The sequence below is a fragment of the Macaca mulatta genome, chromosome 3 (assembly GCF_049350105.2).
Source record: "Macaca mulatta isolate MMU2019108-1 chromosome 3, T2T-MMU8v2.0, whole genome shotgun sequence".
NCBI classification, from domain to species: domain Eukaryota; kingdom Metazoa; phylum Chordata; class Mammalia; order Primates; family Cercopithecidae; genus Macaca; species Macaca mulatta.
This window is the reverse complement of record NC_133408.1, coordinates 23553232-23578284: the sequence shown is the minus strand read 5'-3', so window position 1 is coordinate 23578284 and position 25053 is coordinate 23553232.

Below are 25053 nucleotides of genomic sequence, written 5' to 3'. Positions count from 1 at the left end.
TCTCTATTTTAAGGTCCACAATTAACTTTAATGACTATTTTTTCATAGTCCTTGGGGAACCTACTTGCCAGGTCACCTTACCTGAGGGCAAGATTCAATAGGAGGTTCTTTGAGTACTTCAGTTACCAGATTTCTAATGTTACAGTCTAACTTCTATTAGATTTTGGAAAGACTCCCCTGCATTTTATACACTCAATACTGAGTGCATTGGGTAGACAAGTATAGGAACTTCAGTGTATTCCTTTTGTTTACATCAATAATTATTACTCAGTTTCAACTTAAGAATAAAGTAAAGCTGAGAGGGAGATTTGTAAGGCCTTTGTAAACCCTTTTTAAATAAGCCTAGCTATAGGCATCATTAAATACTGACTAACCCAGTTGTACTTGTAAAGGCTTAGCTCATTTGATTGTACTTTGCTTTATTAGGCTTTGCATATATTGTGTTATTTAGAAATTGAAGGTTTCTAACAACTGTTTCTCAAGCAAGTCTATCGGCATCATTTTTCTGACAGTATATGCTCACTTCCTGCCTCTGTGTCACATTTTGGAAATTCTTGCAATATGTTAAACTTTTTCATTATTATTAAATCTGTTATGGTGATCTGTGATCAGTGATCTTTGATGTTATGTTACAATTCTTTTGGGGCACCACAAACTGTGCCCATATAAGACCACAAATGTAATCAAGAAATGTGGTGTGTGTTCTAATTGCTCCACTGACTAGCAGTGTTTCCCTATCTGTGTGTGTTTTCAGTTATGGTAGGGAAAGGAAAGTGGTATTGAGCATAGAAAATTGCAAGTCCAAATACTCGGTGGCAAAGATTGTCTAGAGCTTTGGGAATTTTGAAGTAAGACAATCTGCCTCAAACCCATATGAAAGGTGTTGAAAGAAAGAAAAATAGAAAGTTTGTCTTTCAGACTTAACCTCAACATGCCAGCAAAAATTCTCTCTTCTCTGCTGCCATGTAAGATGTGACCTGCTCCTCCTTGTCTTCTACCATGATTGTGAGTCCTCCTCAGCCACGTGAAACTGTGATTCCATTAAACCTCTCTATAAATTACCTATGATCAGGTATGTCTTTATTAGCAGTGTGAAGAAAGAAAGAGTGAGGAAAAATAGTAACAGGGATTTTCTCTTGCTTTTCTAGGTTTCCCAATCCAGATACACTGGTTCACTCTTGGCATTCTGGAAGCCAGGATGCCATTCCCACAATCCCTGGGGTGGAATAGGTCTCCTATTGAAAAATAAAAACAAAAACAAAAAATAAGAAATCATATGAGATTCTCTCCACACTCACTAGTTTTTCAGGACTCCTTTTCCTCCAGTGCTCTCACCAGAAATTCAGGCTTTCTTTGGAGATTTTGTTAAGTGTGCCTGCTATGCAGTTGATCCATTTAGCCAGCCCCAGTCTCCCCTGCAAATCCAGGACATAAAATAGGAAAAAGGCCAAAGAAAGCTAACCATCACTATATAGTGGTTCTTCAAGTTTAAACTTCTTTAATCTGCAGATATTATTTATACTTCAAATACTCAAGTAGTTGCTTTTGTATTTTGTCCAGTCTTTTTAGTTGTAATCTGTAGAGGAGATATTGTATTAGTCTATTCTCATGCTGCTAAGAAAGACATACCTAAGACTGCATAATTTATAAAGGAAAGAGAAGTTTAATGGACTCACAGTTCCACATGACTTGGGAGGCCTCACAATCACGGTGGAAGAAGGAGGAGTAAAGCTACATCTTACATGGTAGCAGGTAACAGAGTGTGTGCAGGGGAACTGCCCTTTATAAAAACCATTGGATCCCATGAGACTTATTTACTATCACAAGAACAGCAAGAGAGAGACCTGCCCTCATAATTCATTTACCTCCCATTGGGCCCCTCCCATGACAGATGGGGATTATGGTAGCTAAAATTCAAGATGAGAATTGGGTGAGGATACAGCTAAACCATATTATTTTGCCCTTGGCACCTCCAAAATCTTATGTCCTCACATTTCAAAACCAATCATGCCTTCCCAACAGTCCTCCCAGATCTTAACTCATTTCAGCATTTCAAAAGTCCATAGTCCAAAGTCTCATCTGAGACAAGGCATGTCCCTTCCACCTATGAGCCTGTAAAATCAAAAGCAAGTTAGTTAACCCCTAGATACAATGGGGGTGCAGGCATTGGGTAAATACAGTCATTCCAAATGGGAGAAATTGGCCAAAACAAAGAGTCTACAGGCCCCATGAAAGTCTGAAATCCAGTGGGCAGTCAAATCTTAAAGAACCAAAATGATCTCCTTTGACTCCATGTCTCATAACCAGGTCACACTGATGCAAGAGATGGGTTCCCACGGTCTTGGAAGCTCCACCCCTGTTGCTTTGCAGGGTACAGCCTCCCTTCCAGCTGCTTTCTTGGGCTGGTGTTGAGCACCTGAGGCTTTTCCAGGTGCACAATGCAAGCTGTCAGTCAATCTACCATTCTGGGGTCTGGAAGATGGGGACATTTTTCTCACAGTTCCACTAGGTAGTGCTCCCATAGGGACTCGTGTGGGGACTCCTATCCGACATTTCCCTTCCACACTGCCCTAGCAGAGGTTCTCCATGAGTACTCCATCCCTGTATTGCACTTCTGCCTGAACATCCAGGTGTTTCCATACAACCTCTGAAATCTAGGCAGAGATTCCCAAACCTCAGTTCTTGATTTTTGTGTTCCTGCAGGCCCAACACCATGTGTAAGATGCCAAGACTTGGAGCTTGCATCCTCTGAAGCAATCGCCTGAGCTGCACATTATTGACCTCTTTTAGCCATGGCTGGGACATAGGGTACCAAGTCCCAAGCCTATACACAGCAAGGGGGGCCCTGAGTTCATCCTATGAGACCATTTTTTGCCCCTAGGTCTCCAAGCCTGTGATGGTAGAAGCTGCTGTGAAGACTTCTGACATGCCCAGGAGACATTTTCCCGATTGTCTTGGCAATTAACATTTGGGTCCTCATTACTTATGCAAATTTCTACAGCAGGCTTGAATTTTTCCCCAGAAATTTTTTTTTTCTATTTCATTGTCAGCCTGCAAATTTTCCAAACTTTAATGTACTGCTTCCTCTTGAACTCTTCACTGGTTAGAAATTTCTTTTACTAGATGCCCTAAATCATCTCTCTCAAGTTCAAAGTTCCATATATCTCTAGGGTAGGGACAAAATCCTGCCAGTCTCTTTGCATAGCAATGGTGACCTTTACTCCAGTTACCAACAAGTTCTTAATCTCCATCTGAGAACACCTTAGCCTGGACTTTATTGTCCTTATCAAGATTAGTATTTTGGTCAAAGCCATTCAACAAGTCTCTAGGAAGTTTCAAATGTTCCCACACCTTCCTCTCTTCTGAGCTCTTCAAACTGTTCCAACTTTGACTATTACCCAGTTCAAAAATCAATTCCACATTATTGGTACCTTTACAGCAGCACCCCACCACCTGGTACCAATTTACTGTATTTGTCTTCATGCTACTAATAAAGACATACCTGAGACTGGGTAGTTTATAAAGAAAATAAAGGTTTCATGGACTCAGAGTTCCACATGGCGGGGGAAGCCTCATAATCATGGTGGAATGAGAAGGAGGAGCAAAGATTCATCTTACATGGTGGTAGGCAAGAGAGCGTGTGTAGGGGAAATGCCCTTTATAAAACCATTAGGTCTCATGATACTTATTCACTATCACAAGAACAGCATGGGAAAAACTCATCCCCATGATTCTAATTACCTCCCATTGGCCTCCCATGACAGGTGGGGATTATGGGAGCTACAATTCAAGATGAGATTTGGATGGAGACAAAGTCAAACCATATCGGATACCTTCAGTGAACTTACTCTGTCTTAGAGAAAACTAGAATTCATACTAAGGCTTTTTGTTTGCAACCATGTATTTAATAGTATAAATCGTAAATTTATGTCTTATTTGTATTTATTAGTGTGTGTGTGTGTGTGTGTGTGTATATGTATATATAAATCATATATATATTCCATAGCATTTATAACATTTATCACTATGTGAGGTGAAAATATACATTCTTTTTGTCTCATGTTCTCTTTCTCTAATTCAACATCCATCACCTAGATTAATGATTTGTAAATGTTTTCTGTAAAGGGCCTAAAAGTAAATGTTTTAGGCCTTGTAGGACATATGGTCTCTGTAGCATCTTCTCAGCTTTGCCGTTCTATCTCTCATGAAAGCAAATATAGACAACGTGTAAGCAAATGAGCATGGCTGTGTTCCAGCTACACTTACAAAAACAACTGGTGGGCAGATTTTCCCTCTTGCACCATAGTGTGCCAACTTTGACCTGGAACATTTAACAGAATATAGTAGACATCTAGTAAATACATGCTAAATGAGTATCCAAAACTTTAAAAAGTTAACTTAAAACTGTAATCCCAGCACTCTGGGAGGCTGAGGCAGGCAGATCACCTGAGGTTAGGAGTTTGAGATCAGTCTGGCCAACATGGTGAAACCCCAACTCTACTAAAAATAAAGAATTAGCTCGGCATGGTGGCATTCCTCTGTAGTCCCAGCTGCTCAGAAGGCTGAGGCAGGAGAATAGCTTGAACCTGGGAGCCGGAGGTTGTGGTGAGTTGAGATCATTCCATTGCACGCCAGCCTGGGCAACAAGAGCAAAATCCCGTCTTAAAAAAAATGGTTTCTGAATTATATTCAGTGTTTCCTTTGGCATTAATATAAATATGCCATTTTTATATAACAGAATCATTTAATATAGTGGAACAATTTTATCTTTAGTTTGTCAATACAGTTAATTTGTGTGTGTGTGTGTGTGTGTGTGTGTAATATCGGATCCCCTTTTAATTATAAATTGTACTTGTCTGCTCTATATCGCTCTTTCATAATGCTGATAAACTTAACTTATTAAATATTAGTTTAGGACATTGGCATCTATATTCACAAATGAGATCATATAGTTTCAATTGTTGTGATGAGCTTATTAGTTACTTTGTATTTACTTTATACCTGCTGCTTACCATCTCTCCTGGAATTCATGGATAATTAAGTTCAAATTGTTTAAATTGACCAAATTCCCATCTAGACAACCCATATTTCCAGCGTTTGTTTTGGATATTTTTAATATGGCTAAGATCAGAAGTAAATATATCATTGGAAATATTCAAAAATCAAATGTGATTTTATTTCAAGGCAAAAAATTAACATACATTTGAGAACCCACTGTGTGGGAGATATTCAGAAGAGCATTGAGTATAGATAGAACTAAGAAGCCGGGCGCGGTGGCTCAAGCCTGTAATCCCAGCACTTTGGGAGGCCGAGACGGGTGGATCACGAGGTCGGGAGATCGAGACCATCCTGGCTAACACGGTGAAACCCTGTCTCTACTAAAAAATACAGAAAACTAGCCGGGCGAGGTGGCGGCGCCTGTAGTCCCAGCTACTCGGAAGGCTGAGGCAGGAGAATGGCGGGAACCCGGGAGGCGGAGCTTGCAGTGAGCTGAGATCCAGCCACTGCACTCCAGCCTGGGCGACAGAGTGAGACTCCGTCTCAAAAAAAAAAAAAAAAAAAAAAAAAAAAAAAAAAAAAAAGAACTAAGACACAGTTTCTATCTCCAAGGAGCTCAAAGCCTAATAGAATTTAGTATTAAGCAGAAGATTGTAGAGAGTCAGAGTTTGTGTTACATAAATCTGAAGAGTGGAGCTCTATCAGTCTCATACAATTCACTTCTCTAGAATGAAATATTTCTCATTTCCAAACTTATTATTGCCTCATGTACCAATTCACATTTTTTATTATTATTGTTTAATCATCTTCAAGATGCATATTAAACATGGAAATCGCACATCTTAATTTTAGGGAATTTCTAAGGAGATGTCTATCCTAATAAATATTATATATATTTTCTTCTTGGTTAAAAGAATTAATTAAATATAAAATACGATAACCAAATATCAGCTGTCTAATCTCTCTGTAGCCTTTTGGCTTGTTTCATCAATTTGTCAGACACATAGCCCTGATTTGGGACTCAGAAAAATCAGTCATTGATGCATTAACATGAGCAACAGGGAGTAAAAGGAGTCCAATTCCTAAGCTTCCGGGATTTTTGTAAACAGAGTTCAAACTACCTAACTAGCTCAAATGTTAGAGCTGAGATGCATTAAATTCCATGTATTTAGGTACAGATCAATAGCTCTGCTAAAATATTCCCATGATTTAAGGATTATTTTTATAGTGCAGCAACTCCCATATCTTTTTCTGTAAACATGCCAAAAATAAAATTTAAAGAAGGGGACAAAGTTTAATATTTATAAATGCTTCTTGAGTTAGTTAAAAATTATTCAACGTTCTATTTTATTGCTTACAGTTAAAATATAGCCCACCGCAAGAGCCATAGCCAGCACAATGAGATTTCTGAATTAAAGGCAAAATGAGACGTTTTGACAGCTCTGGAACATTGCATTTTATGGGGCTCATGCACAGCTAGGTAGCACAGGTGTTCTTGTAATTGTAGTACAATGGAAAAATTCATTGTTCAATGGCCTTCAAATTCTTCACTCTTGTGTGTGATGTGATGTTAAGATACTATGTCAGTGCTGTCTCCTTTCTCTGTGATGGGATGTCATTATGTGCAATGTAACTGAAAATATTTTAGAGTTCCGGCTCTTCAAAACCTAGATGAAAGTTAAATATTTGGTTTCTTTCTCATATAGCTGTAGTTTCTGAGGGTCTGCCTCTGTGATTTTACAAATACAGAAAAACATTTTTCAAGTCCTTGTTGACAAGAGTTTACATTGTGAGTGATACCTTCCTTTCCTCTCATTAGGATGCTGCACCCAAGCTCTGCTATTTCCCAACCAGCTGCAATAATTATCTTTAACAATGTGCTGTATAATATGAAAAGAATTGGGGTGATTTTTTTTCCATTTTACTCACTAGAGTTTTTGCCAATTTCAAATGTGAATTCCTTAAACAACCTCTCGGTAAACAAGGACATAAGGAGATAGAAACTTAGGTATGAAAAATAGGATAGATCACATATACCTTTAAAATCATATCGTATTCAAAGTTTTGAAAAAGAACATTTCATATGAGGAGATTTTTTGCTGAAAAAGAAATCTGAAAGTTTAATTTTCAAAATCACAATGAAATTGACTAAGTGATCATCTTGATGCAGAGTCATTGGCTCTTAACTGAACCATTTTTTTTTTTCTTTCTTTTATATGGAGTTTCACTCCAGGCTGGAGTACAATGGCCTGTTCTTGGCTCACTGCAGCTTCTGCCTCTGGGGTTCAAGAGATTCTCCTGTCTCAGCCTCCCAAGTAGGTGGGATTACACGTGCCCACCATCGTGCCCGGCTAATTTTCATATTTTTGTAGCGAAGGAGTTTCACCATGTTGGTCAGACTGGTCTCAAAATCCTGACCTCAGGCAATCCACCCTCCTCGGTCTCGCAAAGTTCTGGGATTACAGGTGTGAACCACTGTGCCCTGCCAACTGAATCCTTAATAAAGATCTTTCTGTCTTTCGAAGTTTGCTTATAGTAATTGGGCATGGCAAACATTTCTTCTTATTACTATTTTCAAGACTCCTTTTGAATAATTTCACCCTGATCAAATGGAACATACACAAGAATTTGAGGCTAGTTTAAAAATGATAATTATTAGACATAGAAGATGGCATTTCCTTGTTGGATTGTGCATTGAACTTGCTTTACATAAGTGACATTACCCTGATTTGATCGAGAGTGTCTGCTTTTTGGTTTACAGGCTGATCTCATGGCTCATGGGATTTGATTGACAAGAATGAAATCTTCAGGAAAATTGTACATGAGCTGAAAATGCTCAATTTGCATTAAGCAAATCTCTATCAAGGGGCCACGTACAGTGGCTCTTGCCTGTAATCTCAGCACTTTGGATGGCCAACTTGGGATGATTGTCTGAGCCCAGGAGTTCAAGACTGGCGATATAAAAAGACCCCATCTCTACAAAAATAAAAAATTTTAAACAGTATCCAGGCATGGTAACATGAACCTGTCATCAGCTACTTGGGAGACTGAGGCCAGGGGATTGCTTGAGCCTAGGAGTTAAAGGCCTCAGTGAGCTATAATCGTGCTACTACAGTCAAGTCTGAGCAACAGTGAGACCCTGTCTTTAAAGTAACCAAAAACAAAATAAAAATAAATTGATGAAATCTCTGCCAATCAAACGACATGCTCATGTCTATTGACTAATAGATTATCTACTTGTGGGGCTATCAAAGACAAATTGCAATGAGAACATTGCTTAATAAGCATGGAAATAAAAGAGCAAGAATTAGGTGGATGATCTGCATGCTAATATGCCATATGCAGTTATATATAAATAGATACTTTAGTACTTGAATTAGAGTCTTTTTTTCTCCTAGATGTGATGGATCTCTATGAACCAGTGTTGCATTGTTTGATTCTATTTTTAAGACTAGTATCACAGTTTTTCTTGAGAAAGTGAATAGTATGTCTCATTCAATGCAATACCATAAATAACATTTTTGTTTATTTTTTAAAACTTACTGTTAATTATTCTAACATTTAAGTGCATACTTCATTTCAGCTTGAAATTTTCCTCTTATTAGACTTTTCTCTCGAATAATAAATACAGACAAGCAAACAAATTTTGCATACTCATTAATATATTGACAGATATCTTGATGTTAATTAATGTACTACTAGTTAAGAATAAGTTCTTAGGGCTTGCCTACTTTCAGGACCAGAACATAATTTAATTTTGTTGTTGTTCCTATTAAATTCAGAATCTCTTAGAAATTTCAAGTTACTAAGCAAAGCGGTGGGACTAGGCACTTTAAATACATTATTCCACACCAAATTCAGTGTCAGGCCATGTCTAGATCTCATTTTAGGGCAGATAACATCCTTAAACTACAAAGATGGCTTTGCTTATGGTGAGGATGAGAACAAACGACAGATGGTTTCATTAGAGACATCAAAGAGGCAAGGGAAGTATACGACCAATGATTTCTGCTTTGAATAGAGTAAGAAAAGGACAAAAAACAGTCTTGCCCTTGGCATATAAAGAGTTGAACAAGTACTAACATAATTTCTAACCACTCAAGCCCGAATTCCTAATGTAACTCTAACCCTCTTATAGTGCCTGCTTAAGAAAATTTAAGGCTGACCCCCAAGTTCACTGATTGTTCCAGCCAACACCTATGAACATGGCTTCTACCTTCCAGTCTGTGTGGAAGACCAGAATCCTAATTTTGATAATTGCCACGTGAAAGACACAGCTAGCCTAACGCATTTACACTGACTAATGCTTTCGTTTCCCTAACTATTGAGCCCCTTGTGTCCCCTCCCTATCCTCCTCAATCTCTCTTTAAAATGCCCAGTTACTTCTGTAAAGTTGAAGTTGATTTCAGTTCATGCAACAGTCTTTTTTTTTTTTTTTTTTTTTAATATATTGAGATACTATATAGCTGAATAAAAATCTGTCCTTACCACTTTAACCAGTTTTTGGCTTTGTTTATATTTGACACTGGCAATCTGCTCACATCTAGAAGGCCTAGATGTAGCAAAATAAATTTTCTTTTCAAAAGTTGTTAGAAAGGCTAAGAGCAGTTTTTTTTATACATTCGCAGGCCTTCTGTACCCAGCCAGAAAGTCATCCCAACAGGTAAAAGCAATTTTTATTTGACAAATGTGGAAGATTCTTCAATCTTTTTTCTCCTCCAATATCAAGGTCAGGTAGAAGGAAAACCATGCATTCTTCATCTGTTCTCCTTCATGCACCTGTGGACTCTTACCTGAAGAGAAAAAGTCTTGTCCAGTTTGGTCAGAGTGGTGGCCCCAAGTCCCAGATCTATGTAACTCCTTAGCTAGAAGCTGAGTTGCCTAAGATGTGAGTTGCCAACTGTGCACATGCCTTCTGGGGTCCTGGAGAACCCTGGAACCTCAGCTGTGTAGGGGCAGCTGTCATTGCTCTTGTCCAATGATGGCATGGCCAGAAGACTAGCGGAGGCCCAACTTGACTAGTGGTTCTGGGCTCCATGGGGCCACAGTCATGGCAATCACCATCAGTAGGGTGGGTGTAGGGGTGTGGGGTTGGGAGTAGCAGGTGCGTGGTTGTTATCCCTGCCTCTGTCCTTGGACCAGGTGGCAAGTGTTCCAGGTCTACTCAGCAGGGAGTCATGTCCTGCTCCACATCCCATCTCTCGGGCTTACTAGGCCCTTCCAGAGGGTCCAGCTCGTCTTTCTCTGATGTACTCCTGCTCTTACTGCACTCTCCATCTTTATTAAATTGTCAGTTCTCTCTGCTACCTAGAGGGCTGGTTACGTCTTCTTCTATTGTTGAACTTTGTGTTGATACACTCTTTGCATCTGATATAATTCACCTTTTTAAAATGTATCATCCTGTGGTTTTTGGTATAGTCACAACATTATGCAATCATCACTACTAATTCAAAAATATTTTTATCACTTTCAAAAAGAATTCTATACTGATTAATTTTCACTCCTTATTTCCCTCTGTTTCCAGCCTCTTGCAAACACTTACCCACTTTCTTAATGGATTTTATTCTGGACATTTAGAATAAATGGCTCACACAAGAAGTAGCATTTTGGATGTGGCTTATTTTACTTAGCATAAGGTTTCCAAGGTTCATTGATGTTGTGGCATGTACCAGTATTTCATTCTATTTTACGGCTGAGTAATATTTCATTGTATGCCTATACTATATTTTATTCATTCATTCCTCAATTGATGAATATTTATGTTAAGTCCATTTTTTCACTATTATGAATCATGCTCCTATGAACATTTGTGTACAAGTTTTGTGTGGGAATATATTTTTCCTGGTCTGTAAACTAGGTGTGGAATTACTGAGTCATAGAGTAACTCCATGTTTAATTTTCTGAGGAAGTCTCCCACTATCTTCCATAGTAGTTGCACCATTTTTCTTTTCATTTTATGAGGATTTTTATTTGTTCACAGTCATACAAACACTTTTTGTTGTCCTTTTTTTTTTTTTTTTAAATTACAGCTATCCTAATGGGTGTGAAAGAGTGTCTGCTAGTAGTTTGGACTTGCATTTCCTTAATGACAAATAATCCTGAGCATCTTTTCATTTACTTATGGGTTACATGAATATTTTCTTTAGATAAATTTCTTTTCAAGTTCATTCCTTGTTTGTGAGTTATAGGTTTTGAATAAACATCCTTCCAAAAAAATATACAGATGACCAATAAGCACAAGAATGATGCTCAAGATCACTATGCACTAAATATCCAGAAATACATAAGGAACTCTTACAACTCAACAATAAAATAATTAACTGGGTTATTTGTCTTTTTGTTGTTATGTTATAAGAGCTCTTATATATTCTGAATAGGAGACGCTGATTAGATGCATGATTTGCAATTATATAAGTTATAGGTTGTCTTTCCAGTTTTTTGATAGTGTTCTTTGGAGCACAAAATTTTTTAATTTTGAAGTAAAATGTATGTATTTTTTCTTTTGTTGTTTGTGCTTTTGGTGTCATATCAAAGAAACAATTGCTTAATCCAGTGACACAAAGGTTTACATCTATTTTTTAAGAGTTTTATAATTTCATGTATTATATTTACTTCATTGATTTATTTTGATTTACCTTGTTATATGGTGTGAGGTAGAGGTTGTGATAATTAATTTTATGTGTTAACTTTACTGAATAAAGGAATGCCCAGATACCTGGTAATATATTCCTTCTGGGTGTGTCTGTGAGAATGTTTCTGAAAGAGGTTAGGATTTGAATCAATAGACTGTTGTGATGGTTAATATTGAGTATCAATTTGTTTGGATTGAAGGATGCAAAGTATTGTACCTGGGTGTGTCTGTGAGGGTTTTGCCAAAGGAGATTAACATTTGAGTTAGTGGACTGGGAGAAGCAGACTCACCCTCAGTTTGGGTGGGCACCATCTAATCAGCTGCCAGAATGGATAGAATAAAGCAGGAAGAAAAAGGTGAAAGGACTTGACTTGCTTCTGGTTTTTATCTTTCTCCCATGCTGGATGCTTCCTGCCCTCAAACATCAGACTCCAAATTCTTCAGCTTTTGGACTCTTAGACTCACACCAGTGGTTTGCCAGAGGTTCTCGGGTGTTTGGCCACACACTAAAGGCTGCACTCTCGGCCTCCCTATTTTTGAGGTTTTAGAACACGGACCGGCTTCCTTGCTCCTCAGCTTGCAGACGGCCTATTGTGGGACTCATTTTGTGTGAGTCAATACTCCTTAATACGCTCCTTTTCATACATACATCTATCCTATTAGTTATCTTTCTCTCGAGAACCCTGACTACTAAAACTGTGTAAAGACAAGATCTGCCATCATCAGTGTGGACATGCATCATCCAACCCAGGTAGAACAAAAAGGTAGAGGAAGGGCAAATTCACTCTCTCTCTTCTTAAATGGAGACATCATCTTTCTTGTTCTCAAACATCAGAGATCCTGGTTCTTGGGCCTCCAGACTCAGGCTGAGTTACACCAACAGCATTTCCTCTGCTTACAGATGGCATGTGGTGGGACTTCTTAGCCTCCATAATTGCATGAACTAATTCCCATAATAAATCCCCTCTTCTATATCTATGTGTATCCTACTGATTCCATCTTTCTAAAGAATCCTGACTAATGCAGAGGTCTAACTTCATTCTTTTGCATAGAGGTATTTGATACTCCAATACTATTAGTTGAGAAAAATATTATTCTTATACTGTAATGTCTTGACATGGGTCAAAATAAATTGAACAAGAATGTATTGATTTATTTCTGGAAACTCAATTCATATGATCTAACATGTGTATCCTTATGCTAGTATCATACAGTCTTGATTATAATAGCTATATAGCTCTCCAATATAAATGATAAGATAGTTGTTTTCATGAGTTGGAAGACTTAAGATTGTTAAAATGGCAATAATTTCCAAGTTGGTCTACAGATTGAATGTCATTTCTATTAATCCCTTTGCCATGTTATTCACTATATATTTTTGAAGAATTGTCTTGGTGGTCACTCTGGGAATTGCAATTACCATCTTAACATATTTTCTTTGTCACTGTTGCTTAAAACTAAACATTTTAAACAACTTAATGTGGTAATAATTGGAATCAGATACTTCTCCCCCCACACTGCAGCATTATTGCTATGTGTTGTTCGGTTGTTGTTGTTGTTTTGTTTAGTAATTTTTCTGAACTAATTATGTATAAGTCTGTTTGTTTGTTGTTTGCGGCCACTGAAAGCTCTGCTCAGCTTAGCTTTGCTTAGTTAGCTTAGTGGTCATCTGATGATTAGATATAGATTTCCTAAGATGCCTAAGGAATCACTAAACCTCCCAGTTTTTGCTGTCAGGTTCTTTGTGCAAGTTGAGACATGCCTCAACACTCAGTCATGTAGTTTACATCTTTGCCTTTTCCTTTGCTTCTTATATTTACAGAACTTCAAGATTAGCCAAAGGCAAGAGGACCTGCTAAGGTCTTTCATCCTTGGACACACGCACAGTCCCGTGTATCCAGATGCCATTCCAAATTCTCAAAATATATTGGAGATTTTCAAACTTCTTATGGACATCTTAAGATGGACCTTTTAATTTTAAGCTTTTTGGTTAGCATATATTTTGTCCTTACTGTTATACACTGTCATCAACAGCTATGATGTTAAATGTTTGGGTCTGTGTATTTTCAGAAGATTCATTCTGGAAACAGCTGTTTACATCAGTCAAGTTTTGAGTCATGTCAAATAAAGATAGCTTTGCAGATGTGGTCTAACAAGGTTGTTCCATGGTGAGTGAGCAGGTAGATGAAAGCCTATGCCCAAAAGCTGAGGGAACTGAGAGGTTGAAGAAAGAGACTGACAGATCCTATTTCGCTGAGAAAACTCTTAATAGGGACTTACAAACAGAAATACTATCTCTGGTGGCCAAGAGATAGTGGGTCTCTGTACAATGCCCTCCGGAGATTATACTTTATGTAACAAATGTTTTTGGTAAAATGTGTGCAACTGGTTATGTCTCATACTTTCTTATGAAACCATAACCACAGTGCAGGTTAGATAAGCAACTTTATAAGAGGTTGTCTACACTATAGACATTGTTTCTTTATGAGGGATTATTGATACTACAGAAAACATCCTTTATTACAGTGATTTTGCTTCAAGATGACATCATTCTTGCCATGAAACAAGCTGTTTCCCTACAAAGGAGTTGCTGGACAAATAAAATCATGGTAATAATCTGGGAATGGTAATTCAAGGGAGTTCCAACTCATTCTACTCTCTCCATTGGCTGCCAGTCTATTGATTTTCACTGTGATTGTGGGTTATTGGTGTTCAAGGCTACCAGGAAGCTGGGAGAAGAGAATAGGAATTGGAGAAGTTAGGACAAAACAATACAAATCTCTCTTTTCTTACTGAGATGTAGCTGTTCTCTTGAATAAACACTCCTGAACTGATACGAGCCTTTGCTTAATTTCTAGGACTCCAAAACGTGGATTCTGGGAGTTTTGGCTAGTGTTCTAGTTGCTTTTAAGGAGGAGATAATTTTCACACATTCCACTTCACCGTTTCACTGATGTCACCCTCCATTTTATTTTAAACCACTTTCATCTTGGGTTTCTAACAATAGGTGCTGAGTCTAATCTTAAACAACAGAAAGACAAATGGTAAGAATGAATAATTATATATTCGATTGTGAAAATAAAAAATGCATAATTCATATGAGATCACAGAATGTTATGTAAATCCCTGTGCGTGTTTTCTCTCATATATATATATATATATATATATATGATATTAATACTTTAAAGGTTTGACGCATATGTTAGCGCTCATGATCATTAGTGGAAATGGCTGAAATACTACATTGCTGTCTCTGAGTAGGGTCTGATGTCCTGCATCTAAGTTTCTTCTCTTGTAGTTTTAATTCCAGATTAAAGTCAATGGTGATATAAAATTTGGCATTCTTTATTGTGTGTTTGATGATTTTATTTTCTGAATTTAACAACAACAGCAATAAAAGGAGAATCGAATTTTTCTTGTTATTCATTGAAAGCTTGTTTTTAAGATATCATACTTGGATATTTAACATTTTCAAATCATTTATTCTAATATATTTGTAAACAGCCACATTAACAAAAACAGGTGCTACTTTCTTATGATAATATCTGCTGGGGGGTATATATAAGTGGTCTATACCATATGTCAAAGGAACCGTACAAATCTAGATAGAGTTGCTTTTATAAAATATCATCTTTCAAGAATGTCTTATACCCTGGTATAGCATTTATACTGTATAAATTCATATGGATGAAATCTGAGACTCAATTATCTTCCCTTTGGTATTATTTCAAACTTCCTACCTAATATTTGTGCCATCATTCTATTTTTAAATATTTAAAAATAATAATATCTGACTTACAATAAAAGTCGCTAAAATAATACAAATGATTCTCATACAGCTTTCCCAAATTTCACACAAATTTACATTTTGCACAATTGTTCTATTCTCTCTTTTTCTCTCAATATATATATTTCTTTTCTAATATAAATGAAGAGAAGTCACAGACACGGGGCCCTGTTAGCTCTAAATACCTCATTGTATGTTTCTTAAAACAAGGATAATCTCTTATATAGATAAATATGATCATCAAAATCAGAAAATTGCACACCAATCCACTTTTCTGTTTATAATTCAATGTAGCATCAAACATTTCATTTAATGATCATGTTTCTGAAACACTGAACAAGTCTTTAGTCTTGCTTTTTCCTTCATGACCTAAACACTTACGAAGGATACAAGCTGGTTACTTTGTAGAATATTTGTTAATTTGTTCTGTTTGATGTTTCTTCACAGTTAAATTCAGGTTATACATTTTTGGCAATAATATCAGATAAATGATGTGTATATTTCTCAGCATCTCCTCTCAAGAGGCACATACTGTGAATCTGACCCATTTCTAGTGATGTAAACTTTCATCACTTGGTTGAAGTGGTGTCTGCCAGGTTTCTTTTTGTAAAGTCAATGATTTTACCTTTGTAGTTAATAATGTAGAGATATTTAAAAACGATAGAAGTATTCTAATTTTCCTTAAATTTTTGCTCACTCTTTGATTATTTATTGGTAATTTTTAGTAAGAACAATATTACTGTGGTGACTCCCAAATTGCATGACATTGTTGTTTAAAGGATAAAATAATCACATATATTTTATTCACAATATAACCAAGTAAAATAGCAGTACAAACAAAAGGTAGGATAAACTGATTTATTCATTATACTTTATTGCTATTTCACACCTTCTAATTGGTTTTATGGATTTACGTTCATGGACCAGTTTACGTCTTTCGAGTAGGTTTAGAAAATTTTTCATTCAAAAAATAAGTGGATCTAAAAAGAACAAGTAAAAGCATTTGATAATTTAATTCTGACCTAGGATTTTCTTTTCCTTTCAAACTTCAATAATAGTTTCGGTTAGTGCAGTGTTATAATAGAGTGTGTGTCATTTGGTATCATTGCCATAATTAATTTTTACTTAGAGCAAGCAAAACATTCATCACATTTTAGATGGTACTCATAGCATATCAGAACAGAAGGAAGGCAGTGATTGACAAAATGTTTATGTGACAGTTACAATCACCATATAAATACACATCTGATGAACTTGAAAATTAACTTGCTGTGTGGAACAGAAGTGCATGTTTTTAGAATATAGCTTCCCCTGCTCATTTCAGCTAAAAGGAGAGTAAACACATAAAGCTAACAAAATAAAACAAAATTATTTTCTTTTTAAAGCCACTTTTAACAACTGATGTCTGGGAGAGGTAAAGACCAGACCTTCTCAATTACAATAACATGCAATGAGTGAAATATCTTTTTTTTTTTTTTTTAAGAAAGGTTACCATTTGGCTTTATAGTATTATTTAATGATAGCATTTAAAAACATTATTTTTATCTTCTTAAACTTCAGAACCAGAGATATGAATACAGTGTTTACATGATGCTTGCAGCAGTGCTGGATTCCCTACCCCTCTTCCCTGCTCTTCCACTATGTTTCCCAGAAACTGGTTTCACTTAATTCCTCATGATTACAAGAATATTTTCAATCCAAATTTCTTCCACCCTAGTTCAATTTCTCCACTTCTAATCCAATAAATGTACTTTTTCTGATTCACAGAAAAAAAAAATAGCAAGGCCAGGAACCAAAGGCAAGAAAAAGCAAAAGCAGCCTGCACTAGAGTTGGGGTCCCAGGTCATTCAGTGCCTCACATCTCTCAAATACTTTGAAGGGGTTATATACATCATTATGTAAGATTTTTTCATTCATTTCAAATAATTCAGTTGTACATTATTTAAGCCCTCTGTTAATTTTGGTGATGTACTTCTAAACTTTTTCCCCAATGGGTAAATGAAATTCATCCAGAAAGAAATTGTGGTTTGGAGTTCTAGCTTTCAGAATGGTAGCTCCCAAGAGAAAAATTATTTTGGAAACGGTAGGAAAGGATCAACCACCTTTAATTCTATCAGCAATTTAATCTTGTAATAAGCCTGAAAATTCCATTTTTGTTAATAGAAAGAGAATCAGCATGAAATATAGAGAGCAAAACGTTTCCACTGGCAGCAGAAACAACCACACTGAGTCATCACACACTCAGCATATAAAATTGATTTAATTATATTGAGGAGAAGGAGGGTGAAAATGGACTGAACTAGCACAGTCAGCCAAATGCAAACAAAGTACACAACTCAAATTGTGTTACTGCTGGAGAGGTAATATTCTGTCAACACTGCACTGTGCTTTTCATCTTTATGCCATTCTCAGGTGTCCTAGCTGGTAGCAATCCCAACCAGTCTTATTTAAAAGTATATGTTCCTTGCTGGGCAGCATGCTTCATTTATGATATGGCTTTCTTTGGATGGGTATTTCAATTGTCCTTACAAGGACAACCAATAAGAGAATTCAATAAGTGACCTGCTCATTACATTGACTCACCCCTTAATGGTCTTAGAAATCCATTTTTCTATATCAGTCTATAGCATCCTCCACCTTTGAGTCCAGCGTTACTTCTCCAGATGCAAATAGAGATCAACACTCACTGGTTTTTCTTAGGGTCCAGGTTGTTCTCTGGATTGTTGCTAAAGAAATCTATGACACTGAGAGTGAATCATGTATGTTTCACACAGAAGGGCAGCATGGCACTGAGAAGTAAGTCTGGATTGGAATCAGGAGACCCGGAACTTCCTGCCAGTCCTGCTACCATGGTGAATAATTCACTTCTGTTTGCAAAGCTTTCTGAGTGACCTTTCCATACTTACAAATTTCTCATCTGTAAAATAAAAGGGTCCTTGGGAAAATTGACAGAGTTCTCACAGTGCTACAATTCTATGAATTTCACCTGGTTTATTTGACTTATAAATAAGTAAAATCAGTGTAAAACCATTAGGAATGACATTCCTAAATGTGATTCATTAGGTATTCACACATTATCTAAAGCAATGCTCAGTATAACAAAAAAAGAAAAAAAAAAGCCTGTATTTTAAATTATAGTGTTTTTTAGGTTACTATAAAAAAAAATAATTGTATAGACCAAAAATATATAGCCAGGTTCAAAATATTACATTGAAAACCCTTTAGTAATATCTTTCAAAAATATTATGCTAGGAGTTTATATATTTTCTTAACACTTAAGGAAACGAGAATGAAATAAAACATGAAAATCCATCAATATTATTTCTTGCTTCATGGGTTATCTGAATGATATAAACCATGAAGCAATAAATAATACTGGTTTTCAATTTTTATCTTTCCTGCTAAGGTTCTATATGAATACCAAATTTTTGCTTTAATTGTAAGATTATAGCAATGTTCAACAGCTAATCAAAACTCATGTGTATAGTTTTAGCTTCCTCTTAGATTTAGGATTATATTTAATGTGATTCTCTTTGTCTGGCAGTGTTTCCATTATTTTGGTAGCTGGCAAGGAGGATTGGTTATACAAAGCTTTTCTATTTTCCCTGGCACTTCCAACTTGGCTCCAACTTGTAGTAAACATAATTTTGCTTCCGTTTAAAGGAACTTTATGCAGAATGTCATTTATTAAGTAACCACTTATCTGTGAGAAAAATCCTAATTACTCTATTTTTGACAAAGTGATAAAGATAGCATTGCCGTTAAATGCTGACTAAGAAGCAAATCAGACTGCAATATAGACTCGGGAAAAAAAAAATCTCAGTGAAAGAAAACAGTCAAATCCATCTACCCTTTGAGGGTTAAAAAGAAAAGCATTTCTACTAGCTATACTAAAGTTAAAAAAAATAGAGTTTATGATGTTTTTCCTTTAAAACTAGGGAACAAATAATTTATGACTGCTACAGGGCTATATTTTCATTTCCAGTGGAACCTTAGTGCCCCCTACTGATATTCAAAAAAAAAAAAAAAAGGAAAATATTAATAATATTTTCTGGTTTTCTTTTTAGAGAAATATTTTCTATTATAGCAACATGGAAATCTTCCAAAAGCATTGTTTTATTAACCTGACCTTTGTAAAGTTGTGAATAAACGTGATTTTAGGTTCTACCTTTAGGCAGATTTTTGAAACCTAATTGAAGCTGCCAGTTAAATGCAAAGCAATATTTTTTAAAGTTAACTGATCTGCAGGGTTTGAATTGAGTTTTTTCTGAACCATAAGGTAAACCAGTGATGTATTCTTTTTCATTCTCTCCTTTTGTAAGTCTAATTTTTGTCAAAATAGTATAAAAATGAATTTAAATGTAATTAATAGCGTTTTGGTATCCTCTAGGAATATAGAGTTTTTCAAACGGTCCATTGATTGCTTTTTTTCCACTTGTCATTCCTGCTTCCCAGAGTCCACAGAACTCAAGTCCTCTAGCTATATTCTTAAAAATCTCCCTTTTTATTTCTAAAAAATTCATGTTTATGCTTCCATTTCTTTCTTGTTGTTTTCAAATTAGCTACTTCTTTTGATTCCCTACAATGAAAGGTAAGAATTAAATTTTTTTACCGAAAACACACACACTTACAGGGAGTCACATCCCTCACCACATATCACACACAACCTTAAAATATCAGTCACAGCTGATCCCTTATTATATAATTCATGCATATAATTTCCTATGTACATTTGCTTGTCCTGAAAACTGAAATAGCCCTTAATCCTTTTCTTTTATATAGCTATCATTAAACACTAGTATATTATATTTCATGTATACATATTTATGCACAGACTTTTTTACATATTCATAACAGTCATACATTCTTTGAAGTCAAAATAAAATGATTGGGATAATGTGTTTAGTGAATTTGCAGAGAGAAGACAACATCTCTATTATCTGAGCCCCAGGCTGGGTTCCAGAGATCAGCCTAGTTGTTAGAATTCTGCCAGTGACTACCTGTGGAGGCTTGGGTATGTCATTTTACCTCTCCACGCCTCCAATTATTCATCTGTAAAATAAAAACTTTGGCCTATACTTTCTAATGTTCTCTGACACAATTCTAATATAAAATATTATATGACATTATGTTAAATACATGTTTGACAATATTATATGCACATAATATACATTTAGAAATTTGAACAGGGAAACTCAAAGAGATGGATATTGCTTCTTTGTGTCCAATCCTACAATAGTGAAAAATAGTATTTCCTGTGAGTTGGATTGTTTACATGCAGTGCATGCTTCATTTTACATTCTAAAAGCCTAGAAGACTGCTTTCAAACTTTAACTTTCATCCATTTATTCTACCTGGGGCCATTATTGAAATGATGATTCCAATTCAATGGATCTGAGAACAGGCCTGAGATACTGCTTTTCTAATAGGTTTTGCAGATCTCACTTAGAGCAGCAATGGCCTACAGTTTAATTTCAGCTGGACCCGCGTAGAGAACAAACCTGCAGAACTTCCTCCAGTGTATAAGCCACCAAATTCCTCAACACAGTCAGAGTTGTGTTGAAGAATTAGGTATTCTTGCTAGGTACAGCAAATTATGTAATGATATTTTGTTACCAAGTATTAATGTGAAGTATATTTCTTCAATTTATGTAGATTTTGTAGTAGAAATCACCAATGCTATTCCTGTAGAATATATTTAGCTATGTATATTATTATCTTTCACATCAATGGAGACCAATCTGTTTATCAGCCCTTCGTAGGACTCCAAGCCATCAAAGAAGACGATATGATGCTCACAGAGCTGTGAATTTATAAGTTAGCAAAATATGTCTAGATTATTTGCAAAACATTTCTAATTAGACTATTCATTGCTTTTATTTTTTTAAGTAATGTTTGAATTCCTCATCAGCCCAGATTTCACCATTATGCAGTATATCCATGTAACAAAACTGCACTTGTACCCCTTAAATCTATACAAATAAAAATAATAATAATTTATCTTTAAATTCTACCACAAAAACTACATAAGTTGAAGAAATATATTTAACATTCATACTTGTTAACAAAATATCATTACCTAATTTACTGTACCTAGTAAGGAAAACGTTCTCATATAAATTATCTCATCCCAAAGAAATGGCCTCAGAAACAAAAACAAACAAACAGCAAAAGAATTCTGGCAATTTCTCAAACACCTTTCATACTGCCACAATAGTCTGCTGTGAACAATTTGTCCCAGCAGCACTCCATCAAAAAGCACTGTGTTGCATCCGTAACACTTCTTTCTGTAGTTTATCAGGAAAGACCATGATATAGAGTACTTTTAATTATTTTTTTCGATTCAACCGACCTGCTTCTAAGACCATGTCCATAAATCATTGTATTTGACCTCTGCAGCCTCATTTCACCACACCAGAGGAGGAAATAGGCCTCCACTCTTTCCTCAAGAAATCACGAGAATCAAAGTCAGTTTCCTTTTGAACTCTCCTTCTAAGGCGTCAGAAGAAGCAATCATCTTCTTACAATCCCTCTCACAACCTCCTTTTTAATGCTGACCAGAAACCTGAATAAACTCACACTTGACCCCCCCACATGAAATGCCTCTTCTCATACAGAATTTAATGGACACTCTGACCTTCAGAAGAAAGTGGTCCTGATTAAATCAATTAAATAGGTTTCCTTCCCTGGAAAATATGCTAGCAAACGGTGATTGTTATTATTATTTTTTTAAAATCTTCTCATGAAGAAGGAGAATGTGATTCATTCTTTTATTAAGTGTCTAGGAAGACACCGGGCCAGCCTGGAAGATAGAGGAACGAGGGAGGGAGATACCATCCCTGCCCCATCCTGAACTTATGGTCACACATTCAATAGTGGCCAAGCCCAGATTAAAATCAGAAGCCCCAGATGCTTGGCCTTTAACTTTGCTTCCTGACACCCAATTACCTAACAAAAAGTGTTTCTAATGTACTGAGTCTCAATTCTTGTGAGAGGTGGAATGAACTGTGGAGCCCTATAAAGTAACCTTTGACCCCTACAGTTCCTCGAAGTTTAGGTCCAGGTTTCTGTGTCTTTAAATGTCTGCAAACGAGTTTCTCCAAGTAGAAGGTTTACATGTTACCAGCTGGTGTTTCCTCCAGGTATTGTTTGTGTACTCACTTAGGTATTAAAAAATGGTTGGAGGAAATTAAAACAAAAATATGGTTTATAAAATAGCTTAATTAAAATCATTGGTAGTCTGAAATCAAAACGTTGCAGTACATTTCTGTGGGTGTGTAATTTATTGCTGAAAATACCTTTTCCATAAAATACCTAGTTGACTGTCATTCTTCCTTTCTCTCTGTTTACTGAGTAAATGGAATAAAATTATGAGAACAGCTCCAAACTACGTTCCAGTTCTAAACTTGTATGTTTAACAATAGAAGGATCAATGCTTACCCAAAGCTAAAAGTCTAGACTATTTGTGATCCGAAAGTTTACTGGGTACAGGAAACTATCAAAGTAGCAAATGGGAGTTTCATATTGTTCTCTGGAAAGATACAGGAAAGAATGAGGTTTGTAGCCAATGTATATTATTACAACCAGCTCTGATTCTACTTGCTGTGGCATTGTATACGTTCCCTTAAATCCTTTAAGAATTTCAGTCTCCAGGTTTATGTAAGATAAGTCTCAAGGAGAATTTTATGTCAGATTATTTTATTTCATACATGCTGAAATTAATAAACAAAAGTAGAGAAAAGGTCACCTGTATATTATTAACATAATACACAAGAAACTGCCCAAGGTTGTAGGTAGTTTATCAGGTTAAGCAAAGTGGAATTACAAAATAATCTTTGATTTTCTTCTAGTTTTTAATTTCTAAACAGAATTAACTTGTTCTTTTGTATAACATTAAATACTATCCATATAATAAATATTTCATCATTATTGATAATTTTTGTTAAAGTTTAATTTTCAAAGCAAATACAGTATATCAGAATAGTGAGCGCCCTACCATAAAAGCACTATAGAATAGACATTTAGTTTTTCTTGTTGCCAGAATCATTTCTTCAAGGATTTGTATCTAACTTTATTAGATTTGAAAATCTAATTGTATTGATAAATGATGTATTTTTTAATTAATATGTCAAAAACATTTGAGGCATATTGAAGTATAACATCCATCACAAAGAAAAACATCTACTGTTCAATTAACAGAAAGTGGTTTAGAACGTAGACCCAGACATAGTGATATAGATTTTGGTCAAATTTTAACTCAGCTCTGATCCTTCCTGGTATGTGTCTTTAGGAATGTTACTTAATCACAGCTCTCACAGCCTTAAACTTCTGGGTTCAAGCGGTCCTCCTGCCTCAGCTTCCTCAGTAGCTAGGACTACAGGTGTGTGCCACCATGCCCAGCTGATCCTTCTCTTGCTGTGAAGATAAGGTTAACATCAGTTAATTACAAGGTATTATTTTAATCATTATTTTAAACAGTGGCTTAGTTGGCATGAATTAATTATTATTTTGAAGCAAATACAAATGATACTTTCAAGTAGACCTTAGCATTAAAGTCTTCAAAGGTTTACCTTCCTGTTCATCCAGTAAGGTCTACTCACTTGATTACACCCAAGTCAGAAGTTCTGAGACTTGGAACGTGTTTGTTTTGGAATGTGTTTAATCTGATTTTTTTTTTAAATACAGTTTATTTCTCAAAATTTCTAAATGATTTGTTTTCCTAGGTTGATAGAGTTTATTAATTTTGACATTTAGAGTTTTCTTTCCAGAATTCGTAACTTTTAAGTAGATATTATCTGCATAAAAATGTATTTCTGGCCTTTGGCTTTTCTAGAGTTAGAAGCTAAGATATTTCTACATACTAGCCAGTAAGAAAGTCTAAAAAGACTACTCAAAAATTGAGGCACATGTCTCCTGGCAAAACCAAATTTTAAAGGGGTTTGGAAAATTGGAAGGGATTTGTAAAGCTGACTTTTGCTGGCTGCCACTTATGCGGGGTTTGGGGGGCAGGCTATTACAGCATTCCTTAAGGAAATTTGCAAGTATTGCAATCAGGACTTGTCCATCAGTAGTAAAGACTGAGTATTTTCAACTGGGTGCTCCCATATCCCAATACAATCTTACGATAAACCCATTAAAAATCTCAAGCAAGAAAGCACAACGTTTGTAGCACCTAAATATGAGTTTTATTAAGTAAAGAGCAGGTAACATTTAAAAAGAATCTTACCAAATTAAGTTTAAAGAACATCATATAGGGAGCCATGTTGGTATTACTAAAAACTAAGATATTTATGTAACTGCACCAATAGAGTATTCCATCTTGGCTGACAGAGGCTAAAATGATTTGCAAACCTGCCAAAAACTGTGAGATTGAGACAAAAGGACTAGAAGAGAAAAAAACAGAATGTAGTCAGAAAATCTTATGAAGAATTGTGAATTACACCTTGAGACTTTGCATCATAGAGCTCATAAAATGAAAAATGTACATTGATTTTTTTCTCTCAGTTCAGGTGGAGAGATACTATATCAAACGTTTCTAAAAATAATGCTTTCCACTGGTTTTATCTTATTAAACTGAAAATAAAGCAGTGTTTCTGTAAGGTTGTTGTAAACATGCATTAAAGCTACTGTTTGTCAA